The sequence below is a fragment of the Cervus elaphus genome, chromosome 32, assembly GCF_910594005.1.
Source record: "Cervus elaphus chromosome 32, mCerEla1.1, whole genome shotgun sequence".
NCBI lineage: Eukaryota > Metazoa > Chordata > Mammalia > Artiodactyla > Cervidae > Cervus > Cervus elaphus.
This window is the reverse complement of record NC_057846.1, coordinates 43,689,289-43,714,419: the sequence shown is the minus strand read 5'-3', so window position 1 is coordinate 43,714,419 and position 25,131 is coordinate 43,689,289. Positions and strand designations below refer to the sequence as shown.

General features: G+C 50.2%; 1 protein-coding gene across 3 annotated transcripts in view; it reads left to right on the top strand.

Moving 5' to 3' along the window:
- The window catches only part of ANK1 (ankyrin 1), a 240,003-nt gene that overhangs the window by 91,043 nt on the left and 123,829 nt on the right, over positions 1-25,131 (top strand). The window lies entirely within an intron of this gene.

Here is a 25,131-nt window from a genome sequence, read left to right as displayed (position 1 = left end):
CGAAAGGTTACCCCTCTCATGGACAAACCACGGCAGGGAACAGACAAGGAAGGAAAGCTACCTGATTCATCTTATGAGTTTGGTATAGCATGATAAGAAAACTGGAGACAATGTGGGAAAAAGAAATGATAAACCAATGTGATGGCTGAAAATATGAACACAATCTCTTTGATATACTCCCTTTGACAGTACCCTTGCCCTTGGGTGTGGACTGGGCTTAGTGACTTGCTTCTAGCAAGGAGACTCTGGTAGAAGTGATGATGTGTGGTGTCCTGCTGCGGTTGCTGTTTAGTCGCTAAGTCGTGTCTGACTCTTTGTGACCCCATGATGGACTGCAGCCCAGCAGCTCATAAGAGGCTTGTGGCTTCTGCCTTGCTCTCTTGGGTCCTTCTGGGGGCAGCTGGCTGCCACACTATGAGGACACGCAAGCAGCTGTGGAGAGGTCCGAGCAGTGAAGAGTTGAAGCCTTTTGCCAATAGCCATCCAAGTGACCCACCCGAGGACCTCGCAAGCAGAGCCCCCAGCCCGGTTGAGCCATCAGGCAACTGTAGCCCTAGCGACACCCTGCCTGCAACTTCATGAAAGACCCTGAGCTGGGTCACCCAGATAAGCTGCTCCTGAATTCATTTTTGTCTTTTAATTTTTATTTTATATTGGAGTATAGTTGATTTGTAAGGTATTAGTTTCAGGTATTCAGCAAAGTGATTCAGTTATATATATACATTTACATATTATCTATTCTTCTTCAGATTCTTTTCCCATTTAGGTTATTACAGAACACTGAGTAGAGTTCCCTGTGCTATACAGGAGGTTCTTGTTGGTTCCCTATTTTATGTTCAGGAGTGTGTGTCTATTAATCCCAACTTCTTGATTTATGCCCCCCTTTCCCCTTTGGTGACTCAGTTATACATACATACACACATACATACATACTCAGTTATACATGTATATACATACATACTCAGTATACATACATACTCAGTTATACATATATATATATACTATATATATATATTCTTTTTCTTATTCTCTTCCACTATGGTTTATCACAGGATATCGAATGCAGTCCCCTGTGCTGTCCAGTAGGACCTTGTTTATCCGTTCTACATGTAACAGTTTATATCTGCTAATCACAAACTTCTAGTCCTTCCCTCCCCCACTCTCATTCCCCCTTTGGCAACCACAAGTCTCTTCTCTATGAAAAGACACTATTTTAAAAAGTCAAAAGGTGAGCCCCACCCAGGGAAAAGCTTCTTGGAAAGTATGTAACTGAGAAACGATTGGTGTCCAGACCATGTCAAGAACTCTGACACCTCACTAAGAAAAAGCAAATAACAGAACAGAGAAATGGGAGAAAACAGGCTTCACAATCTTCTCACTGGAAGGAAGAAACAAATGGCCAAGAAGCACCTAAAAAGGTGCCCAACCTTGTTAGTCATCTGGGAAATGCAAATGAAAGCTATGACCATCGTACACCTGTCTGCTCAGTCACTCGGCCATGTCCAGCTCTTTGCGACCCCATGGACTGTAGCCTGCCAGGCTCCTCTGTCCGTGGAAACCTACCTGACTGACAAAAATGTCAAAGTCTGAGTGTGTCAAGTGCTGATTCAATTGGGGAGCAACTGTATCTTCTGCTCTTGGGAGTTCCATACACATCTTGACGTTTCTAGGAGAACTGAGTGTGCACATTACAATCCTGTGACTTCACGCCCACTAACACACACGCCAAATGGATCTTACACATGCACAGTAGGAAGTGTGTCTAAGAATGTTTGTAGCAGTAAGTAGCAAAAACCTGAAGATGGCTCAAACCCCAACATCGGCAAAATGGACAAGTAACTGGTGATATTCAAGTCCCATGGAACACTTTCCAGCAGTGGGAATGAACAAACGACTCCCTCTGAAGTGCAGGAATTGTGTTGCATAAAAAATACAAATACTAGTAGAAGAATCCATATAGCATGATTCTACTTGTTCGAAGTTAGAAAGCATGCAAAACTAAACAGTATGTTGTTGAGGGATACATTCAGAAGTGGTAAAACGGTAGAAGAGGCAAGGGAATGAGAAACAGAATTCAGGACAGTGTTTGAACCTGGTGGGTGGGATGAGGTCACCAGGCAGGAGGAATCAGAAAGAAAATGTGGATGTGGGTGCCTATAACCTTCTCTTCATTAGCTGGGTCAGAGTTCTTGGTGTCCATTTTTTTAACACATTAAAAAAAAAAAAATTCTTCTCCATTATGGTTTATCACAGGCTATTGACTATAGCCCTGTGTTATACAGTGAAAGTGAAAGTCGCTCAGTCGTATCCAACTCTTTGTGACCCCATGGACTGTACAATCCATGGAATTCTCCAGGCCAGAATACGGGAGTGGGTAGCCTGTCCCTTCTCCAGGGGGTCTTCCTAACCCAGGCATATAACCAGGTCCCCCACATTGCAGGCGGATGCTTCACCAGCTGAGGCACCAGGGAAACCCTGCTATAGAGTAGGACCTTGTTGTTTATCCATTCTAAATGTGGTCGTTTGCATCTACCAGCCCCAAACTCCCAGTCCATTCCCCTCCCTCCCCGCCTCCCCTCAGCAGCCACACATCTGTTTCCTATGTCTGTGAGTCTGTTTCTGTTCTGTAGATAAGTTCATTTGTATGGCTGACTCACTTTCCCATACAGCAGGAAAACGAACTACATGCCAATAAAAAAAAGATGTGGCACATATATAAAATGGGGTACTACTCAGCTATAAAAAAGGACTTAAAAAAAAAAAAAAGGACTTGATGTTCATTTATTATCTTTCTTTATGCCTTCTGCATGGCTATAGTGGGTTTTTTTTTGTATTGAAAATTCATGGGACCAATAAATACCAAATTCTGGTTAGTCGTTACCTCTAAGCAAGAAGGGGATGGGATTAAGGTACATTGCACTGGGCCTTCAACAGTATCAACTATGTTTTATTTCTTTAAGAAATCTGACAGGAGACAAAATTTTAATGAAACTGAGGGATGCGTCCTGGAGTATTTACACAGACATTCTCTGTAATTTTCATTTTGTTTGAAATATTTCCTAAAAAAAAAAATATTAGAGGAAAAGAAACATGTGTGGAAAGTCTGGAAGAAAATGCATCAAAAATCTGAGTGTGATCACATTAGGGGGCTGCAGGGGGGTTGAGACTGTAGGTGATAATCTGCACTTTTGAAAATTTTTCAATGAGGATGTCATTACTCTTGTAATTAAAAGCCTATTAAAGATTTTTAAGAATCTGAAAAGGAATATGTATATATATAAGTATACGTGAATATACATATATGAAAATGTATATATATGTGTACACGAATCACTTTGCCATACACCTAAAACTAACATAGTTTTAATGTTAGTTGTTAATCAACTATACTCCAAATAACATTAAAAGTTAAAAGAAACTACTAAAAACTTGTATCAACTTATTTTTCCTCTTCTAAAACTGGAACACCAAGAACCCTTGAAACACTCAAACAGTTGCTGGATCCCATCCTCACTAAGGGAATGGATTGGTCCACTGTGAACGAAACCGGTGTTCACCCTAAAGCCAGATGGTGACTCGGCTTCCAGGCCCTGGATAAAGACTCCCGGCTTGGAAACTGGCTTTGTTGCTTGAGTAGGCTTTTTGTTCTTGCTGTGCCTCAATATCCTCTTCTGTAACCTGGGCCTCAGGCTACGGGTGCCTCAGAGACAGTTACAAGGATTATATGGGTGACTGTCACATGCTTAGAACAGCCTGGCCCGTAGAAAGTCCCGGGTATAAGCTTGTACGTTCGTTCATAAGTCAGTGGAACAAAGGAGGCGGGGCTTGGAGAAGGGGCAGTGCTGAAATTTGGAGGGATCCTCGAGTTCCTGAAATAATCAGGCCTTGCGCTTCATGGGCTGAGACAGCGTCCATGGTTCCCTTTCAGAGATGAAGAGGAAAGAAATGCAGAAAACGCATGAACACTCCTGGGAACAGCCTGCTGACCAGGGGCTGACAATGTCACCTTGTTCCCCATCAGACCACTCACCCTCCCTTATCCTGGTTGTCACAGGAGCCCCACCCCGGGGAAGAGTCAGGGCCTCCGGGCGCCATGAGGCCAGCACTCTGGAGCCTGGTTGAGCCTGGTTGCTGGTTTTGTGCTGTGTGTAACTGGCCTTTCCCCGCTGACGGGTCCACGGGAGGAGAGCCTCGCACTGCCCATGGGGCTGGTTCTGGGGAAACGTCCACAGTATCCGGGCGGGCTCTGGGAGACCCAGAGCTGCTGGACTTTCAAGGCTCAGGGGCCTGTGAGATCCATCTCATTGCCTAAAGCACCATCCAGTGGCCTCGCAGAATCCTCACAGCCTGCCTGGTGGTCCCCTTGCCAAAGATTTGAAGTCACAGTTTCGACTACAGGCATGTTCTAAGTCCTTGTTACGCTCCGTGTTTAGTTGCTGCCGGCACACTCTCTTCAGAGCCCAGGGACTCTGAAGAGGAAACTATTACAGTTTCTGTTCTTCCCGGGACGGTGAACCAGCTCCTTGCTCCCACCACCCTGCTGGTGACAGCCACGGTCGGTCCAGAACCTCCCCTGAGCACTTCCTCCATGCCAGCTCCTCCAGTTACAAACTCCATCCCATGCCCAGGGGCTGTGGGCAGCACCTTGCCACCGTGAACCAGCCTGGCCCAGCCTCTGTCACCAAGTAAGATCATTTGTCCTGTGGTCGGGTTGTTTGAAGTCAACCCCCACGTGACCTGCTTCTTTGACATTTTTTTCACTATTCTGGCCTCTCAAAAAAAAAAAATTTAAAAACCACATTTTTTTTTTTTTTTTAAATTCTGTGCTAAGGACATTGTTTTGAATCCTTGTCTATAATGATTGTGGGCTTCTCTGGTGGCTCAGTGGTAAAGAATCTGCCTGCCAATGTGGGAGCCTCAGGACACTTGGGTTTGATCCCTGAGTCGGAAAGATGCCCTGGAGGAGGGCATGGCAACCCACTCCAGTATTCTTGCCTGGAGAATCCCATGGACAGAGGAGCCTGACAGGCTACAGTCCATAGGGTCGCAAAGAATCGGACACAATTGAGTGACTGAGTACTATAATGATCATGTTGTTGTTCAGTTGATCATTCATGTCAGACTCTTTGTGACCCCATGGACTGCAGCATCCCAGGCTTCCCTGTCCTTCACCATCTCCCGGAGCTTGCTCAAACTCATGTCCATTGAGTCAGTGATACCATCCAACCATCTCATCCTCTGTCGTCCCCTTCTCCTCCTGCCTTCAATCTTTCCCAGCATCAGGGTCTTTTCTAATGAGTCAGTTCTTCGCATCCGGTGGTCAGAGGATTGGAGCTTCATCTGCAGCATCAGTCCTTCCAATGAACATTCAGGACCGACTTCCCTTATTGAACCTTGCTGGTCTGATGATGGTTATAGTGGGTATTTTTATCATAAAGGTGCCCTGGAACCTGCTTTGCCCTCCCCACCCGCCTCAGTGCTGGCCTGCTGGGGGATGCCCGGCCCCCACGCGGGGTTTCCAGCTGCTGTGGGAACAGAGCATCGCAGAGCAGCTCTCGCTGGTGGTTCTCACCGCAGTTGTGGCCTCTCAGCAGGGCCTGCTTGGATCTGCGGAAAAGCTGAGGCCAGATGGCTGCCCGTCGGGGCCCCTGGACCAGCCTCAGCACAGAGGCGGCCGAAGGGCCAGGAGAGAGGCTGGAGAGGCTTTCTCAGGCAGAACAGAACCCAGCAGCGTCAATATACGTGGCGAAGCAAAATCGCCGATGTGTTACACCTGAGCGTGTAACACAGCCCGTGCAGGGCAGGCCTCATGTTTCATCCGCTGCCTCTGCCACCGACTGTGATTCCAGGGCACCGTGTCCTCACCGGATAAAGCCACTCGGGGCAGGTGCCCCCTCATCCGGTCAGTGATGGACGGATGTTGCAAAAGAAGCCTCCTTCCATGCCAGGCCTCAGGAGCGTGGTGGTGGCGGGACCTGCTGGGCAGCCCTGACTCTTGGCCCTTTTCCCTACCAGGCGCTGTTTCTGGTGACTCGCCTCTGGTTCCCAGGAATGTGGTTATTTTGAGCCCCAACGTTATTAAGATCATGCCCAGATTCCCTGCAAATCAGCCATGAATGAAGACAGGGCCCCCCTGGGAAAGCCTATGAAAGCCTAGACCCCATGTCCCTGCAGCCCAGGGCTGATTACGCAGGGAGGGTCAGGGGCTCTGAAGAGCCCTCTGCCCCTGGGAGGGAAGCTACCTTCACTTGGGGAATTCGTCCCCTCTGGACGCCTCCTCCAGGCAGCCCCTCTGGCTCTGCAGGACTCCAGCACCCAAACTCAGCAACCAGGGCTCAGAGTGGCCCCCCACCCTACTCACCGCCCGAAGGGCCCAGGGAGTGGGGCCAGGACTCCCGGCTGAGCGCGAGCGAGGGCGCCCCAGCAATCTGCAGGCCCCAGGCAGGCGCCTCCCCTCTGCTTGGCTCCTGGGCCTGATAGCGCCTGTGCTGCTGATAAAGCCCCTGAGGGCCCAGCCTCGCGGGTCCCGCAGAGGCGCGGTGGCTCCGGCAACCCCAACTGTATCCACGGCCCACGATGACTGACCTCGGGGACCTGGCCAGGGACGGCATGCACTTCCCGGACTTCGGCAGAGTGAGTGCTGGGGCAGCCGCTCCAGGGAGGGGAGGGGGCGATGGCAAAGAGAGGAGGCGGGTGGGGCCGGGGAGGACCGGAGCTGCGCGTTCACCCTGGGCCCCGACTTTATAATCATATCAACACGCGGTTTTTTCGTCGGCGAAGGGGGCAGGTGGCCTCTGCTTGACTCAAGTAATCCAGTTCATATTTTTTACTGCCTGAGATTTGCTGTTAACTTGAGTTCCGCCTACCTGGCTCTCTGAATTATATTCTCTCTGTGTTAGGGGTCGGGAAGGAGACTCTGGATGCTGTTTCTTTCGTCTGTCTGCAGGGTCTCTAGAAGCTTTCCTCTGATGCTACCAAATCCTGCCTCTTCTGGGAGTGTGGTCACAGGCCTGTGTCCCTGAGGGAGCATAAGGCAGCTTTCTGGGGGCTGCTCTGCGGGGGCCCGGGGTCAGCCCTGTCTGGAAGGGGGCTTGTTTTCTTAATGATCCACAAAAGCCAGTCAATGCATTGATCTGCCTGCTCTGTTGTTGAAACGGGGTACTTTGGATTCATGTCGCTAACAAAGAAGAGGGGCAAAGTCAAAGAAGGAAGGGCTGAAAGTGGCTCTGGGGTACGGGGTCTAAGGGTGTTCTTAGGCTGTGGAACGTTTCAGGGGTCACCGCACCCCCGATTCTCCCCACGATGATAAGAGTTACCGTCGTGGCCTGTGGGCTGTGCCTGTCTAAGGTGTCCTGGGTCGGGGTGAGGTTCTTGCTTTCGGTGGTGGATTCAGGCCAGACCCAGACCCCAGAGCACAGGCTCAGGGGTTGGTGGGTCTGCGCTGAGAGTCTTCTCTGGAAGCTGGGTCTGCGCTGAGGCTGAAAGTGAAACTAGTCTCAAGTGCGGTTTTTATAAGCAGGGCCGTCTAAGCTCAGCTGAGCCCTGACTTCAGGAGTCAAAGACAATGAGTTTTTAGACCCAGATGGCCACCCCTTACCCCACCCCCACCCCCCACCTGGCGTCTTTGCAAAATGAGCCGATTTATCTGGAGGTTTAGCTAAGCGAACCATGTTGAGAAAGGCAGGTTTTTCATCGTTGCTGTGGCCGAAAAAATAAAAGAAAGGAAGAAAGATTAAGAGAGTGCTTTCTAAAGGCAAAGTAACTGAAAATGACTGTCTCCAAGGTCTGTTCAGCATCTAATCTGGCTTCCTCGTGTACCGCTGGGTCAGTCCTGGGGTGGCACTGGGAATGCAGCCTTGAACAAAATGCACACACCCCTGTCCTGCGGAGCTGAGCATCCAGGAGGATGAGGAGCCAGGCTAGAAACAAAATAAACGAGTGTTCCTGTATTCAAAGCTGAGAGGCGCTGGAGCAGGGTGCAGGTAGGGGGTTTCTGCCATCAAAATAGGCACTCAGCAGGCCTCAGATAGGTTGACTTTGGCCTTTGTGTTTCAAAGCTCGATTCCACAGGACTATGAATAAAGGATTGTAATTTGCTGTCTGGAGTCTTAAATATCAGACTGTGTTTAACGGTCAGAAGCTGCGGATTTCTCAGTTACATCATCATTGTCGAGACAGGACACGTAGGGATGGGGCAGCAGAAACTGTCCAGTGGGACGGCTGGGTGCTGGCCTTTCTGGCTGGCCCACCTGGATGGATGGATGACGTCTTAGGCCTCTTCTCTCTGGGGTTGCCAGGATTTCTCATATCAAACTGCTGTGGATTGTATTTGCCTGTTATGATTTGGGGTAGAGGGGAGCGTGCTAAATGTGTTATGAGCACTGACAGACGTGATGATCTTGGTTAGGAATATTCTCAAAAACAAAGAATATTAGTTTTCGTAAAGAAAGATAACTCTGAGTTGTGTCCGACTCTTGTGACCCTAGGAACTGTAGCCTGCCAGGCTTCTCAGCAAGAATCCTGGAGTGGGTGGCCATTCCCTTCTCCAGAGGATCTTCTCGACCCAGGAATCAAACCCAGGTCTCCAGCATTGCAGGCAGATTCTTTACCAGCTGAGCCTCCAGGGAAGCCCATTAGTTTTCAAATCTCCTATTTAAACAAACAAACAGACCACTGAGCAAAGACTTGAAGGAGGTGAGCTCAGCCCTGCAGGGCTCTGGAGGAAATGGCCGATGCCAAGGCCTTGTGGCCGGCTGGAGCAGCAGGAGGTCACGGGGTGGCGGAAGGGAAGGGTGGGGGAGGGGCCGGGTGCAGAACTCAAGGGGCCTTGTGCACCATCATAAGGACATTATTTTAACCCTGAGAAGGATAAGAAGCATCAAAGACAGTCTTGGGGTTGAACAAATAGGATGACTTGACTTATCCCTATACCCATGACCTCTGAAAGCCTTTGCAACCAAACTCTCAGGTATGGAGTTGGAGTATGGAGTTGACCCCTCGTGCAATTGTTCTCTGCCTATTTTAACTCTGGGATGCACAGAGGGCTGGCTGCTGACATAGTTACAGATGATTGATTTCATAGTCATACCCAGGTGTTCATAACGCCCTCTCCCTTACACTCTGCAATTTCATGAGGAAATACTGTCACAGATGCTCTTGACTTAAAAAAATTACCACGTATAAAATTAAGAAGGAAATGGAAGCCACTCTGAAATCATAATTTATATGCAGGACAGCAATTTGCTGTCACAGCTGTTGCTGGTGGCTCGTTTTCTGCGGAGCTCACTGTGGATGGAGCTCCTGGAAGTTAGCTGTCCAGAGAGCTCGCTGCATGAACGCGAGGAAGCAGAGTTGCTGGCGGGAGAAGCTTGACTTTGTTCCAAGTTTTGAAAAGTAGTAATGGTCTTCTTGTCCCTGGTGGCTCAGATGGTAAAGAATCTACCTTTAATGCAGGAGACCCGGGTCCAATCCCTGGGTTGGAAAGATATCCTGGAGAAGGAAATGGCAACCCGCTACCGTATTCTTGCCCAGGAAATCCCAAGGACAAAGGAGGCTGGCGGGCTACAGTCCAGGGGGTCACAGAGAGCTGGACATGCCTGAACGACTAACACACACACACAATGGTCTTCTTGGGTCTTCCCAGGTGGCTCAGTGGTAAAGAATCTCTCTGCCAATCCAGGAGATGTGGGTTCGATCCCTGGGTCAGGAAGATACCTGGGAGAAGGAAACGGCAACCCATTCCAGTATTCTCGCCTGGAAAATCCCACGGACAGAGAAGCCTGGCGGGCCACAGTCCATGGGGTCGCAAAGAGTCGGACACAGCTTAGTGACTAAACAACAACAAATGGTCTTCTTCTAAGTGGCCTTGCTCCCTGGGATCCATTCTTCACACACAACCTAGGTGATTTTGTAGGAAACACATCCTACCCTGTCACTGCCCTGCTGTGAACCTTCTATGGCCTCATCTTGCTCTTAGGATGGAGTCCAAACTCCTCTCTGGGACCTCTCTCACCCTGCCTGCCCATCTTTCCCTGCCCTTCTTCCTACTCCATGCTTCCAGAAGAGCTGTCAGCTCGTTCAACCGGTTGAGCTTGGAAATTATTCCATGTGTGAACTTCACCCATGCATGCTTTGTTCACTGTTGTTACTCAGCATGTAGCACAGAGCCCTGCACATAGCAGGTATTCATGAAATCTGCTTGCAATTCATGAACGAACAGTACATGACTTGCAAAAAAGCACCTCATGACTGTTGACTGTTCACTCGTTGGGCCACAAGGCTGCAATCCAAGCTCTAGTGGTTTGTGTGTGTGACTTTTTATATACTGCTCTTGGGATTTTTTTTTTTAAATCTACAAGATTGTTTCTGCTTCCTCTGAACCCTTTTTGCATTTAAAAAAATATTTATTTATTCATTTACCACCGGGTCTTTGTTGCGGCTCTTGGGCTTTCTCTAGTTGCAGCAAGTCAGGGGGGCTACTCTCTCGTTGCGGTGCAGGGGCTTCTCATTGCGGTGACTTCTCTCGTTGCAAAGCCAGGCTCTAGAGCACAGGCTCAGTAGTTGCCCCTCAGTTCAGTTCAGTTCAGTCGCTCAGTCGTGTCCGACTCTTTGTGACCCCATGAATTGCGGCACACCAGGCCTCCCTGTCCATCACAAACTCCCGGAGTTTACTCAAACACATGTCCATTGAGTCGGTGACGCCATCTAGCCATCTCATCCTCTGTTGTCCCCTTCTCCTCCTGCCCCCAATCCCTCCCAGCATCAGGGTCTTTTCCAATGAGTCAGCTCTTTGCATCAGGTGGCCAAAGTATTGGAATTTCAGCTTCAGCATCAGTCCTTCCAATGAATATTCAGGGCTGATTTCTTTAAGGATTGACTGGTTTGATCTCCTTGCAGTCCAAGGGACTCTCAAGAGTCTTCTCCCACACCATAGTTCAAAAGCATCAATTCTTCAGTGCTCCGCTTTCTTTATAGTCCAACTCTCACATCCATACATGACCACTGGAAAAACCATAGCCTTGACTAGACAGACCTTTGTTGACAAAGTAATGTCTCTGCTTTTTAATATGCTATCTAGTTTGGTCATAACTTTCCTTCCAAGGAATAAGTGTCTTTTAATTTCATGGCTGCAATCACCATCTACAGTGATTTTGGAGCCCCAAAAAATAAAGTCTGACACTGTTTCCACTGTCTCCCCATCTATTTCCCATGAGGTGATGGGACCAGATGCCATGATCTTAGTTTTCTGAATGTTGAGCTTTAAGCCATTTTTTTCACTCCCCTCTCTCACTTTCATCAAGAGGCTTTTTAGTTCCTCTTCACTTTCTGCCATAGGCACGTGAAATCTTCCCAGACCAGGGATTAAACTTGTGTCCCCAGCATTGGCAGGTGAATTCTTATCCACTGGACCACCAGGGATGGACTCGATGGACATGAGTTTGAGTGAGCTCCGGGAGTTGGTGATGGACAGGGAAGCCTGGCGTGCTGCAGTCCATGGGGTCGCAAAGAGTGGGACACGACTGAGCGATTGAACTGACTGGACCAGCAGGGACGCTCCCCTCCTTGTTGTTTTACTGGAACCTCCGTTGAGACTCTTGTCGTTTTCTAATACTAGGTCTTTCCACTTATTTAGACAGGTGTCTTTTCCCCCAGGGCGGGGAGGTGGGGGAGGGTGCAGCCTGTCTAATCAGCTCCGAGTCAGGTTCTTCTACCCAGCACCCACCCAGGTCTTGAACGTGGGACTGAGAAAAAAACATATTTGTTAAAGGAAGTCGTTTAAAACCCACAAATGAGCCAGAACGCTGGCTTCTCCTTCGCTTGCACACCCGGTGAGCGCTGACCGAGTGTTAGGAACCTTTCGCGGGCGTTTGCTCAGAAAATCCGTCTCCCGCAGGCCCCACGCAGAAGCCGCAGTCACAGCCTGGACCCGCCGGCCTCTCGGCGCCGACTCCCTGCGGGGCCCGGCCGCGGGGCCTGCGCTGGCAGACGCGGGCTTTGTCATCGCGCTCCTGCCGGCGGTGACAGTCAATCAGGGATCGAGAGGGAAACAGGACTGTCGCCCCCCGGGCCTCCCGCTCATCCCGACCCTCATTCCCACCCAGGCTGATTCTTCTCCTGAATTGACCGTCGCTGCCAGGAGGGAAGGCGCTGTGTAGAGAGGAGGCGGTCCCGGGCTAACTAACGGCCGGCCGGAGCCGCGGGCAGGGGAAGGTGGGCGGATGCATGCGGCGGGGATGGACTGAAAGGAAACGCGCTTGAAGGCAAACGCACCCCTACCCCCAGACTTTCTCTCCTGCCCGGGGCCTGGAAGGCAGGTTCCCTCCCGAGGAAGCTACAGGCACCAGAGTTGCCAGGATACGGAGGTGGCCACGGGAGGCCTGTCTTGCCCACCCCCACCCCCCACTCCCCACACCCGCCCCCCACCCCACTCCCCCAGCCCCCTCCCCAAGACCATATTGGTCAGAATACTGACTTGCTTTTCCGGAATGATGGATTGTGAAGCGCTAGCTTGTCAGGAAGAGCGCAGGGTTTCAGTTTCCTTTGGAAAATGTGTGCCTGTAAAAGCTGAAAAGAAGCTGGCTTTGGTCCAGCCATGGATGGAGGGTGAAGATGATTTGCAAACATTGGAAGAAATTCCAGTTATTCTGAAAACCCAATCTGGGCTCTGCTCCCTCTCCCACTCTGGCAGCCTCTCCTCCCAGCGGGGTGGATCGGGGGTGTATCTGTGGTGGTTTTCTTTTTCTCTGGAGGAAGGGAATGGCTGGGGTGTGACATCTGTAGGCTGCCCCTGCCCACCCCCCGCCACCCCCCAGGGGCTGGGGGAGCGGAACTGGCTGGTATTTCTAAGTGGTTTGATTTGAAGGTACCCTTAGGCTTGGTAAGCCCCAAGTTCCACCATTAGAAAGCATTCCTCAGGTTCTTAAAAGGGCTTTCATCTCTCAAAGTCTTCTATCAATTGCATATGCTTAAGCCTTTCTAATCGGAGAAGGCAATGGCAACCCACTCCAGTACTCTTGCCTGGAAAATCCCATGGACGGAGGAGCCTGGTGGGCTGCTGTCTATGGGGTCGCACAGAGTCGGACACGACTGAAGTGACTTAGCAGCAGCAGCAGCAGCAGCAAGCCTTTCTAATAGGATCTCAAGTCATACAGATGCAAGGAGGTAATTCTTATTTTGTGGGTTTAGCTGAGGATCAGGCTAAATCAAGGAGTGGAATTTAGGGCAGGGTCACAGAATGGGATGGAGAGGGGTGAGGTGAGGATAGAGGGGTAGGAAGGAAAAGTCACTTTGCTCCGGACAGTGACTGGGATCAAGACCCCCAGGCATCTGTACATCCTGGGATGTGGGTTTCAGGCAATGTGCCTGTCACCGTGTAGACCTTGATAAATGATGTTGGACTGAAAGTGTGAGTAGGGACCAGTGGTGGAGTTACTCGGATTCTGAACCCTCCTCGTAGACAGGCCATCCAGCACATTGTGAGGTCAGCCCAGGGATCGGCTGAGCTTCTGGACTCCAGTGCCCAGGAAACTACTCCTTGTTCCTCTGCTAGACTTTGAAGAGCTGTCCAGAATAATGTAGTTCTAAATTATTATGTTAATCCGTGCAGAGTCATGTAGCACTCGCTTTGCGCACTTCATCTAAATGCGATCTTGAGGCCACCCTGAGAGGTGGGTGTTATTATGCCCACTTTCCAGATGAGGAAACAGAGGCTGCAAGGTCAGTTAACTGGCTCAAGTCCCACAGCCAGGTTCCTGGCTCTTGTCTGTCTCCCAGCACCCTGTAGATGCTCATAGGTTATGCAGTCTCTTCATTTCACATCCTGGTCATGCTGAAACCATTATTTTATATGCCTTTCTCCCCACTGGTCTGCATCCCAAGGCCCAAAGCTGGACAGGACAGAGGTCTCACCCCAACATCGCCAAAGGCTGGTACGACCTCGATGGTCCAGCCTCCAAGGTCTGCAGCCAGACCACCTGTGCTTGAATCCCTGCCAGTTTCTCGGTGACACCTTGAACTGGTTTCCCTGAGATACCTCCCTGACAGACTGGATGTCTCCCAGATAACCAGCAGTCAGAACACGGCTCGTCTGATCACAGCTTGGTGGGCTCCATAGGTGCAGCACCCAGGCCTAGTTGCTCCGTGGCGTGTGGAATCTTCCTCGACCAGGGATTGAACCCATGTCCCCCACATTGGGAGCGTGGAACCTTAACCTCTGGGCTACCAGGGAAGTCCCTGAAATGTGAATATTTCTGAACGGCAGCTTCAGACTCAAATTTCTTTTCCAGCTGCTGGGGAGTCCCCCCAAAGGCTTTGGGTAGGACAGTGTCATGACAGTAGAACATTCCTTCTGATTGGGTGAGGAAGGGGGTCTTCAGAGTGTCAGGGAGTGGAAACCAGTTAGGAAAACGTCTCCCTCTCCAGGCAAGAATGGGTGAGGTCCAGATTAAGGGGATGGCGGACCTTTGATATCCCCGAGGGGACCAGCTACCGTGCGGTGGGAGTACTCAGCTCAGCTCAGCCCACGCTCACAGCAACCTCTCCAGGAATCACTACCCACGTTACCCAAGAGGAAACCAAGTCTCGTTGCAGCCAGGAGGGGTGAGGAAACCAGGCTGCTCTCTGCGGCATTGTCGGGGTGCCCCTGTGGTCTGGGGTCTGGTCCTCAGCTTTCAGACCCAGCAACTTGTTCTGGAGGCACCACCTGAGGACAGCAGGTCTAGGAAGTGACTTCATGCTACCCCAGCCTGCAGGAGCCTAGTGTGGACATCGGCCGACCAACTTCACAGGGAGGAGGAGGGCCCCTGTGGTCCTCTGGCGTCCTGCTGTCTCATGCACTTGGGTTCTCTGGCCAGTGAATTCACCCCACGAAGAGAATCTAAGTGGCCAGTCGGTTAGGGCAGCATCTGGGGAGCATGCAGTCAGGGAGACAGGGGCGAAATCATCCAGGAGAAGATGTCATCAAGACTGCAGGGAGGCCTGATGAGCTATTCACGAGCCACAGCCAAGAGCATCACACTGGTTACAAACGGCTGGTTAAACAAGGTGGGAATAGAAAACAGGTCTCGTCACCCGTGTCCGCACTGATCCGAGTGGTACCAGCTGCCCGGGATGCTGTGCTGAGCAGGAGCCTGGAGCCACTTTCGGGCTCATGGGAAAGTGTGTGTGATGAATTAGCAGCGTCTTCCAGGTGCCAGGTGGGGGAGGGTTGGAGTACCGGTGGGAGGGTTATAGCAGCCATTTCTGGTCCCTGGTTGTTTTGCTTTTTCTGCTCTTCCATCGAGCTAATCAGATGAGCCATGTTCTGACTGCTGCTCATTTGAGAGACAACCAAGCTTTGGATAGAATCACCTTCCTACCTGGACTGTTGACCTCCCGGCTGGGTCTGCCCCCAACCCCATCTCTCTGCACGCGTTCAAAGTGACCCTCCTTTGAGAAGGAGGGTTCCCATTGTCCTTTGACAGTGGGAATTGTCCCTCCTCCCCCCAGCTCCCACTCCACCCTCCGCCCGACCTGTCCCCACCAGGCTGTGGCCTCATCTACCAGGCGATCCTCTCTGTTCTCATAGGCCTCTGGCACCAAATAGGTGCAGCATCAAAAAAAAAAAAAAAGAAGTGAATAGCCAGAGACTTCCCCGGGGGGTTCAGTGGTGAGAATCTGCTTTCCAATGTGATTTGATCCCTGGTCAGGGAACTAACATTCTGCATGCTACCAGGCAGCTAAACCCTCGTGCCACAACGAAGACCCAGTACAGCCCCCCAGAATTTAAAAATAGCCATTGAACCCCAGCTCTGAGTGTGTGTGTGTGAAACTTTACAGAGTATCGTGTTTGTTGCATTGAGTGACAATTCAGCAGCGCTTGTTTCCACTGCTGTCTTTTTTCCTTCTCCTTTAAGACTCCCTCCCTCATTGAAACAGCCTTTTAGGAGAACTGCAGCGTTTTCAGATTTGGTTAAGATGTATTTGCAGATGGAGTGACGAACTGACAAGCTGGGAGCTTTGGATTCTACATCTTCGTCTAAACTGTCTTCCTGTAGGGTTTTGAAAAAAAAAAAAAAACACTTCAGTTTGAAAGTTCTTGTTTCTCCATCTGAAAAATATACTTGGCACCAAGGACCATGAGGGAGTTTGGTGTCAGGCACTGTTTGTGTTAGCGGGTTGTTCTTTATGTCTTGGGCACAGAGCGATGTTCAAATAGATGCTCCGGGATTAGGGTCCTTGTCCTCACCTTTCATCCCAGTGTGGCCGTTGGGAATTCTGACTCCAGACATTGAATAAATGGGATGTATTTAAAGCATGTAGTGCATGGGTTGGCCTTGTTTGTTTGTTTTTTTTTAAATTGAAATATTGCTGATTTACAATGTTGTGTTAATCTCTGGTGTACAGCCAAGTGATTCCGTTACACATATGTATACATTTTTTTTTTTTTTGGCCATGCCACTCAGCACATGGATTCTTAGTTCCCTGATCAGGGATTGAACGCGCACCCCTGTGTGGGGACCACAGAGAGTCTTAACCACTGGACCACTAAGGAATCCCCTTTTTAAAATATTCTTCCCCACTGTGCTCTATCATAGGATATTGAATATAGTTCCCTGTGCTATACAGTAGGTCCTAGTTTACCCATTCTATGTGTAACAGCTTACCTCTGCTAACCCCAAACTCCCACTCCAGCCCTCCCCCACGCCATCCTCCTTGACAGCCCCAAGTCTGCTCTTTATGTCTGTGAGTTTGTTTCTGATTTGTAGAGAAGTTCATTTGTGTCATGCTTTAGATTCCACATGTGAGTCATATCATATGTTATTTGTCTTTCTCTTTCTGACCTGCTTGACTTAGTGTGATAATCTCTGGGTCCATCTATGTTGCTGTGAATGGCATTATTTTGTTATTTTTATAGCTGAGTAGTATTCCATTGTCTATATGTATACAGTGTATACCACTGTGTATATGCAGACAATGTATTCCACTGTGTATATGCAGACAACGTATTCCATTGTGTACATGCACCACATCTTCTTTATCCATTCATGTCAATGGACTCTGAGGTTGGTTCCATGTCTTCAGCCTTAAGTTGTTGATTGAAGCTCTTTCCTTGGTTTGTTGGCATCTAATTTTGTTTGTGTAACAATGCATGTGTGTCCCGCTTAGAGCAACTGCCGAAGGCTGGGCTGGGGAGTCTGTCTCTGGCGTCCCCCACGATCCAGTTGATCCCCTCCTGAGGCAGCTCTGCCAGGGCCCCAGGTGACCTGCCGGGAGACTTCCTTCCATCCTGCCCTTCCCTGATGGAGACCTTCCTCCAAAACCTCCTCCCTCCCTCATCCCCAGCCAGCCCTGCCCCCTACTCCTGGTCCTTCAGTCTTACTCTGGAGCATCGCTCACTCAAGCTGGTGAGTGATTCCTGAGCTCCTGAGATGGGCAAGCTCCTCCAGAAGTGAAGCCTGGTGTGGCATATACAGAAACCTCAAGATCCCAAAGGCAGGAGGAATTTGCCACGAGGAATAAAAGGCTTTGGAAATTCCCGAGAGAAAATCCTGCAAGCAGAGGAAATCGAGGGGAGTTCCGTGGAGATAGGGCCTCCAAGGTGGCTGTCAGGGACAGGTTTGGTGCAAAGAGCTGAGGATGGAGGCAGAGGAGAGCATGGAAGGGCATCCCAGAGGAAGAGAACAGTGAGATGACAGCCCTGATTGGGTGGCACGTCATCAATCAGCTCAGGGCAAGAGAGGAAGGGAGGGGTGAGGTCAGGCTAGACATGTAGCTGAAAAGGGGGATGACCTACCAGGCTGTTCAAAGGACCTGGAAAGCAGTGAGCCAGGGAGGTTCAGGAAACTGACTTGCACCAGCGTGTAAGTTTCACAGGAAACTCCACCTGGAGGTGGAGGCACCTGGGAGGTCGTTGCTGAGTGGTCCAGGGAAGAAGTGATAAAGCCCTGATTCGAGGTGTGAAACGGAAAGGAGTGGATGCGTGTGATGGTGGGAACTGAGAGCAGGAACTGATGGCCCCCATTTGGGCTGTGCTCTCGGGACTGGACAGACCCTGGTCCTGGCCCTCAGGACTGCATTGCATGTGATGCTGAGGACACGAAGGTGCAGAGAGGTGAAAATGCTCACAGCTGCGAGAGCAAGTGTGCAGTGGAACTGGGATAAGCGGCCAGGACAGCTGGCCCCAGAGCCTGGCTTCTGAACCAGTGGCTTCTCCTGCTTTCGCGAGAGCAGCTGAAGCAGGAGGCTCGGGAGGCATGGCAGGGGTGGGTGGGGGGTTGGCATCCCTCCTGCTGGGTCCTGTGGCAGCATTTCCCTTGGAACTCCTGAGCCCCCCAGCCAAACCTTTGACCCCAGGGTGCCAGCATAGCCCTGTGGCAGGATCGTGTTGGCCCAACTTTCCGACCCTTCCCATCACCCACACTTCTCATCCCTTCAGTGGAGCCTTACTGGTTTCCTGTATGCAGGGGTCCCCCCCATAAACCAAAGCAGAAGCACCTCAGGAAGCGTGTCCCCATCTGAACTCAAAGCACAAATGCATGGTAGGATGTTTACTTAATTTGCAAAAGCTTCACCATGGGGTTTCTTTAAATAACTAGCTCCCAAGTGCATAGGGAAATTATTATATATGAAAACGTTTGTGGAAGGCAAAAAAATAAATAAATAAAGCTTTAACAGAGTCGATTCAGATGTACCGTACACGCTGAAGGTATCTAAAAATGCTTCTGATTTTCTCCTTGCCTTTCATATTTGTCTGTGAATTTAATGGCAAACATCAATCATCTAAAAAAGTGTCTGTGTGTAGATGGTAACCTTGAATTGTTTCACAGGTCTAACTGAAGAAATATATGTGCAGATGGTAGCCTTGAATTTTTTTAACAGGTCTAACTGAAGAAATGAAAATATAGTAAAGTTCACACATCCCAAGCAGGACAATTATGGAATTGATTCTTGACATCCCCAAAGGATGTTTTGTTTTAGGAAAGAATCCACTAAATATAGTTTGCTATTGCATCGAAAGTGAAAGTGAAAGTCGCTCACTCGCGTCAGACTCTTTGCAACCCCATGGACTATACAGTCCATGGAATTCTCCAGGCCAGAATACTGGAGTAGGTAGTCTTTCCCTTCTCCTCCAGGGGATCTTCCCAACCCAATGATCAAACCCAGGTCTCCCACATTGCAGGCGGATTCTTTACCAGCTGAGCCACAAGGGAAGCCCAAGAATACTGGAGTGGGTAGCGTATCCTTTCTCCAGGGGATAGTCCCAACCCAGGAATTGAACTCAGGTCTCCTGCATTGCAGGCGGATTCTTTACCAACTGAGCTATTGCATTGAAGTTCTCGTTTTTACATTAATTCCTGGGGGCCAAGGAGAGATCGGGGGCGGGGTAGGCTGGGGTATAGAGAACTGAAGTGTTACAAGGCTTAGCCAGTGGGACATCAGAGTGAAATGATCAGCCTTTCCTGATGTGGGGAAGATGAAAGGTTTTAGAGTCAAATGCTGTTGATGGTACATTGGCCTAAACACCTCTATCAGGGTTTCCCCAAGATAGCTCAGGGCCTTAATATGCTCCCTTGTTTTGTGACTCTCTAAGGATGAAGTTTGCATTTTCCACATTTGCTTGCCCAGTGCACCCTTGGTGTGGAGTGGGTGACGCTGCATGGGGCTGGTGTTCCTGTGAACACACTTTGGGAAATGGAGTTACCAGGTTCCACGGAGAGGGTGGTGTTCAGATTTCCACTTCAGGACAGACATCGATGATTGGAGCACATAAGCAGGGTCCCCATTTTGAGTGAGAAAGAACTTTCCAGCAGTTAGAACTCTCCAAAGAGGAAAGGATGTGATCAGATGCCTGCCTAGAGGGCCATGGATCGGGAGGAGGACCTAGGTGGCCTCGGACATGATGACCTTGAACGACGGTGATGAGATTGCTCAGACCAGAAGCAGGGTTCAGTTGACAGACATTCCCCTGTGCCACACTGTTCACACTGTTACTTTGTTAAGGGGTTGACTTGTCTGAATGCCGGTCTAATCTTCTTCTCCTGCTGGGTCTATGGGCCTCAACACTCGCATGGCTGGTTTCATAGCTCTCTGTGGAAATGAGAAAACCATTCCATCAGGGGAAATGGATTTGGAATGAGTAGAGGAGCTTTTTCCTGTGTAGCTATTTTCGGAGTGCCTCTGCCACTCAGTATATACGGTGGCTAAGAATCTTAGGACTTTCTGATCCACTGATGTCTAGGGATCGAGTCCATGAAATCCTTGAAATTGTGGAAGCTGAATAGGATGGAATTCTCTCATCTACTTGGGGATCCAGACTGACATCTTATTGACTTAGATTTGCATGGGCGATTAGAGATAGAGAGGTCCTAATTCCAAGTGTGAAAATTAATGGCTGCAATGTGCTATCTCTCGATTCAAATAAAATGCTTAGACCTTGATTCACTAAGGATCCGAGACCACACCTGAGCGACAGCTCTCAGCAGGCAGCACCTAACCCCCCCAGGCCTTAGGAAATACCCAGGTGAGGGGCTTACAGATATTTAGGGACCGGCCTGCAGGATGCAGCAGTGACTCACTCCAAGTGCTGCCGCTTCCGCTGGGAAATAAGATCTTATCTTGTGGAGGTGGAGACTGGAATGGTTGGGTGACTTGCTTGCTGGCAAACAGATCAAAGGAGACACACAGGGGGGTGATATGAGGAGGCCCGGAGGATGGCAGCTTTTTGCTCTCCCAGTTGAAATACTCAGGGAACGCCAGGCACATCCTCATCGACAGAGATGGGTGTTTCTACTACATCCCCTACTTTTTTTCTGGCCCTGTATTTGACCTTGAGAGAGTGCACGTTTCATGTAACAGCCCTCCTGCCGTCTTCCATCAGGCAGCCCCCTAGAACTGGGGTGGGCTGGGGGCTGGCTTCCTCTCTGGGAGGAGGGCAAGGCAGGCACACTCCCGCGCTGGTGGGCTCCTGGCCCCCTTCGGCTGGCGCCTGGCATAAGAAGCTGGTGTCGGCATCTGGAAGGTCTACTTTCTCTAAACCGAGGACTCAGCATGCAGCGGCCGAGCTCCCGTTCTTTTATCCGCCATTTAAAACCCCAGTGATTTGCATTCTTGGGTTTCTTAGCGCCGTTCCCCATTTGGCCATAGATGTTCTGACCACTCTGCCTTTGACCTTCAGGCGGTGGGGCCGGCCCCAGCTGCCTCATGCAAGCCAGGTGGTAACAGCCACGGACCGGCCCCCGCAGCCCCTACTGAATTTGTTCCGTGCCCCCAGCACTTGCTTTCGCCTCCCGAGCTCTGGGCTCTGGGCTGGGACCTGAACTTGACCTTCTGGACCTTGGCAACCTTGTGCCTTCCTTCCCCCACTCCCCTCTCCTGGTTCCTGTTGGTTGTAGCTCAGTGTCCGAGCAGGCCCCGCACCCAGGAAGGACAGGGAGAAGGGGCCTTCTGAGCAAACCCCAGGGGTGTGGGCCGTGCTGGACCAGAGGACGGAGACTTGGTTTCTGGTCCCGTAAATACTACCGCCATGACCTGTGACCTTGAGCCGGTCACTTCACCTTTCCGGACCCAAAGATGAAGGGTGGTTTTCAGGTCCTGAAATCTGTGCCTTTCCAGCTCATCCAGGGCGTGCAGCTCTCTCTGAGTCGTGTTTTGGTTTCCACTCTGGCTGGGGTTAGGAATGATTGCACGCTGATCCCTCGGCAGAAGGCAATAGCAGAATGTGTGGTGGGAATAAAATGAGGGCGGGGAAGGAAGGAGGCAAGAGCGGAGCCTGAACACCAGGGCCGGGGAGCCTGGAAGGTGGTCTTGCCAAGTCCCTCCGTGCTGGGATCCCTGGGGTGCGGTCCCCAAGCAGAAGGCAGGCGACACCACTGTCGGTAGGGGTGGGGCCCTCTGGTACCCAACCTGAGGCATCTCTCGGATCACACGGAAATTAGGGGGATTGCACAACAGTTAGGAAGGGCCCCGGGGCAGGGAGTCCTGGCTGTGAGTTCTGGATGGCCTGAAGCTGGCTGAGGGCTGGGATGGCGGAGGTGGCTGAGGAGGCTGGAGGGCAAGGGGCATCCTGCCCCCATCGGGACTTCCGACTGCGTGTCTTCTCCTCTCCTGAGCCTTCCAAACAGAGTCCCCAGTTAAAACACAAAAGGAGGACTCTTTTCCCAGAGAGGGAAGACTTTCCCACAAATGTAGAAGCACAGGGCGCAGACATTTCTCTTTAGCATCGCTGGTAAGGGATTTCACCCGTTTCCCCTCGAGGCATGGGGAGAAGTTAAATGCCGAGACCTCTTCTGGTTTTCTGTGTGTGCGTGGTGGCCTCTCCCCACCCCCACCAGCTTGTGCCCTCTAGACGTGACCTCTCTGGTCAAACTGTAACACACCCGCCCACAGAAACAGTGGAAGAGACAGCGGTGAACCCAGCGGTCCTCTGCCCTCCTCAGCATCTTGCCCACATCCAGCCCCAGACTCGATGCCCTCTGACCCACTGTTTAGCTCCGCGTCTGATGTTGCCCTAACAGTGACGATCCACACACTCGTACACACACACACATGCACACGCACATACTTGCATGCACACAGATGCACACACATCATCCCTGAACAAGTACTGTGGCCTCCAGGCGTTGGAGTCCAGGAAATCCAGCCCCTGTGGCCCCAGGAGCATCAACCACGTGGGTGGGAAGAATCTAGTAAGAGATAGGCATCTGCTCCCCAGTCCCCGCCGCCCCCCCTCCCCCCCCCCCCCCGCCCTGGGGGGCGGCGGGGCGGGCTTTGGGTGTGGAAGGATGAGTCATCCTTCCTGAGGAGGAGAAGAAGCTGGATGCTCTAAATAATGAGTCACTCAGGTTAACTCAACAAACTCCTACAGGCACTTGAAAAACGTTCCTGCTATTTATGAATCCAGAGTCCAAGAGGAAGTCATGGAAAGATATTGACTCCAGCTGAAGAGGAGGTGAACCTGGGCCTCCCATCTGGCCTGATTAGCCAGCTGGGCTCCAGGTGAGGACCCGGGAGGGCCATGAAGGTCCGTGACTTCAGCCTCCCTGGTTGGCCCCTGGACAGGGTCTGCTGCTGCATGCTAAGGCCCTTCAGTTGTGCCTGGCTGTTTGGGACCCCATGGGCTGTAGCCCACCAGGCTCCTCTGTCTGTGGGATTCTCCAGGCAAGCACACTGGAGTGGGTTGCCATGCCCTCCTCCAAGGGATCTTCCTGACACAGGGATCAAACCTATCTCTGTAACATCTCCTGCATTGGCAGATGGGTTCTTTACCGCTAGAGTCACCTGGGGATTCCATTAAAGAGGCCAGGTTGGTGGAAAGGGATGTTTGCTTTATTTTGGATGCTGGCAATGTGGGGAGGGTGGACCCCTGTCCAAAAACTGACTCCCCCCACCATTTCTTGAGGTCAGTTCTTGGAACTGTGGCAGCTTGTGTCATGGGCACAGTCTGGTCATCACACAGTTAACCTCTTGCACCTGGGGTTTCAGTATCTATGAGACGGCTCACAGGATATGGCTCAGAATATTATCTATAGCCCTTGAGAAGGAACTAGAGGTCCTTGACTATGCCTAATGACTACATTATTATTTGGTCTCCTTTGGCTGCTTTCCTTTGCTTCTGCATGTTCTCACTTCTCTGATTAAACTTATTCTTTGGCTGAAGTTTTTCCACAGACAAAAGGCAGGCAGGGGACACGGGGGAGAGGACCGCAGCATCCTGCTGCGTTTTATGTACACGTGTCTTATTACTTTATCTCCTTTCCTTCACCATCAGAAGGCAAGCTCCATGAGAGCAGGATGTCTGTCTGTCTGTCTGAGGACACGCTGGGTCCTAGATAGTCTTGGCACTTAATAGGCACACAAATATTTTTTAAAGAAATAAACAGATCTAACAACCATCATCTTATCCTCCTCTTGTGTAACATAGGGATGGGAACTTCCTGCAGCCTCACGACGTTTAAACCTTTAAAGGCTGTACTATCATTAGGAACAAACCATTCTTTTACTTAGTTTTCACGCCATTCCCTAGAGTAGGCATGTTTGTTTTGTTGACTAACATACATATTTTTAATCGACAAGTGTTTCTGGATCCCTACCTTCTGTTTACGAAGCGTGTATTCTCTTTATCTTCTAGAACCAGGCACCTAGAATACAGGGGGCTCCAAGTAGGATCGGTAGTGTTAACACGGATCCCAGCGACTGCCTGAAAACTGGCAGCCCTTAAGGTTCTCACTGCTGGCTGAAAGGGTCCCCTGAGTGCCTTATTCCCCTCTGATCTCAACTCTTGATTTGAATTCCTGGCACTTCTTGATGGAACCTCTTACTGCCTTAAAAAAAAAAAATGTATTGGAGTAGAGTTCACTTATAGTGGTGTGTTAGTTTCGGGTGTACAACAAAGTAAGTGATCCAGTGACACATACACATGTATCCATTCTTTTTCAGATTCTTTCTCTTCTAGGTTATTACAGATTACTGGGTAGAGTTCCCAGCGCCACACAGCAGATCCTTGTCGGTTATCCGTCTTATATATAGTGGTGTGTGTGTGCTCATCCCAAACTGCTGGCTTATCCCTCCTCCCACGGTTCCCCTCTGGGAACCACAAGTTTGTTTTCAATATCTGTAAGTCTGTTTCTCTTCTTTAAATAAATTCTTTCCTGTCATTTTAAAATTGAATTCCACATATGAGTGATCTCATATATTTGTCTTTCTCTGTCTGACTTATTGCACTTAATATGATAATCTCCAGGTCCATCCACATTGCTGCAAATGGCATTATTTCATTCTTTTTTATGTCTGAGTAGCATTCCATTGTACATATGTACCACATCTTTTTTTTTTAATCCATTCTTCTGTTGAAGGACTTCCACACTGCCTTTTAATCAGACACTCATGGGGTATCTCTTGAGCTATTGTCTTACTGAATATTTAGCCTGTGTATTGTTTTGTGTATTTCCCATATAGCTATATCTTTCCCCTCTACAAGTTTGCAATCTTCCCAAGGCCAGGAACCACAGAAGATGCTTATCTGTGTCTTCTGCTGGGTTCTCAGATCGCACACAGCAATTCAGCAGCTCATACGTCAGGGTGGAAGAGGGGACGAATCAGAGAAGGAGACCTGTTAGTATCCTGTATGGATAATTTTTCTCGCTACCCTCATCC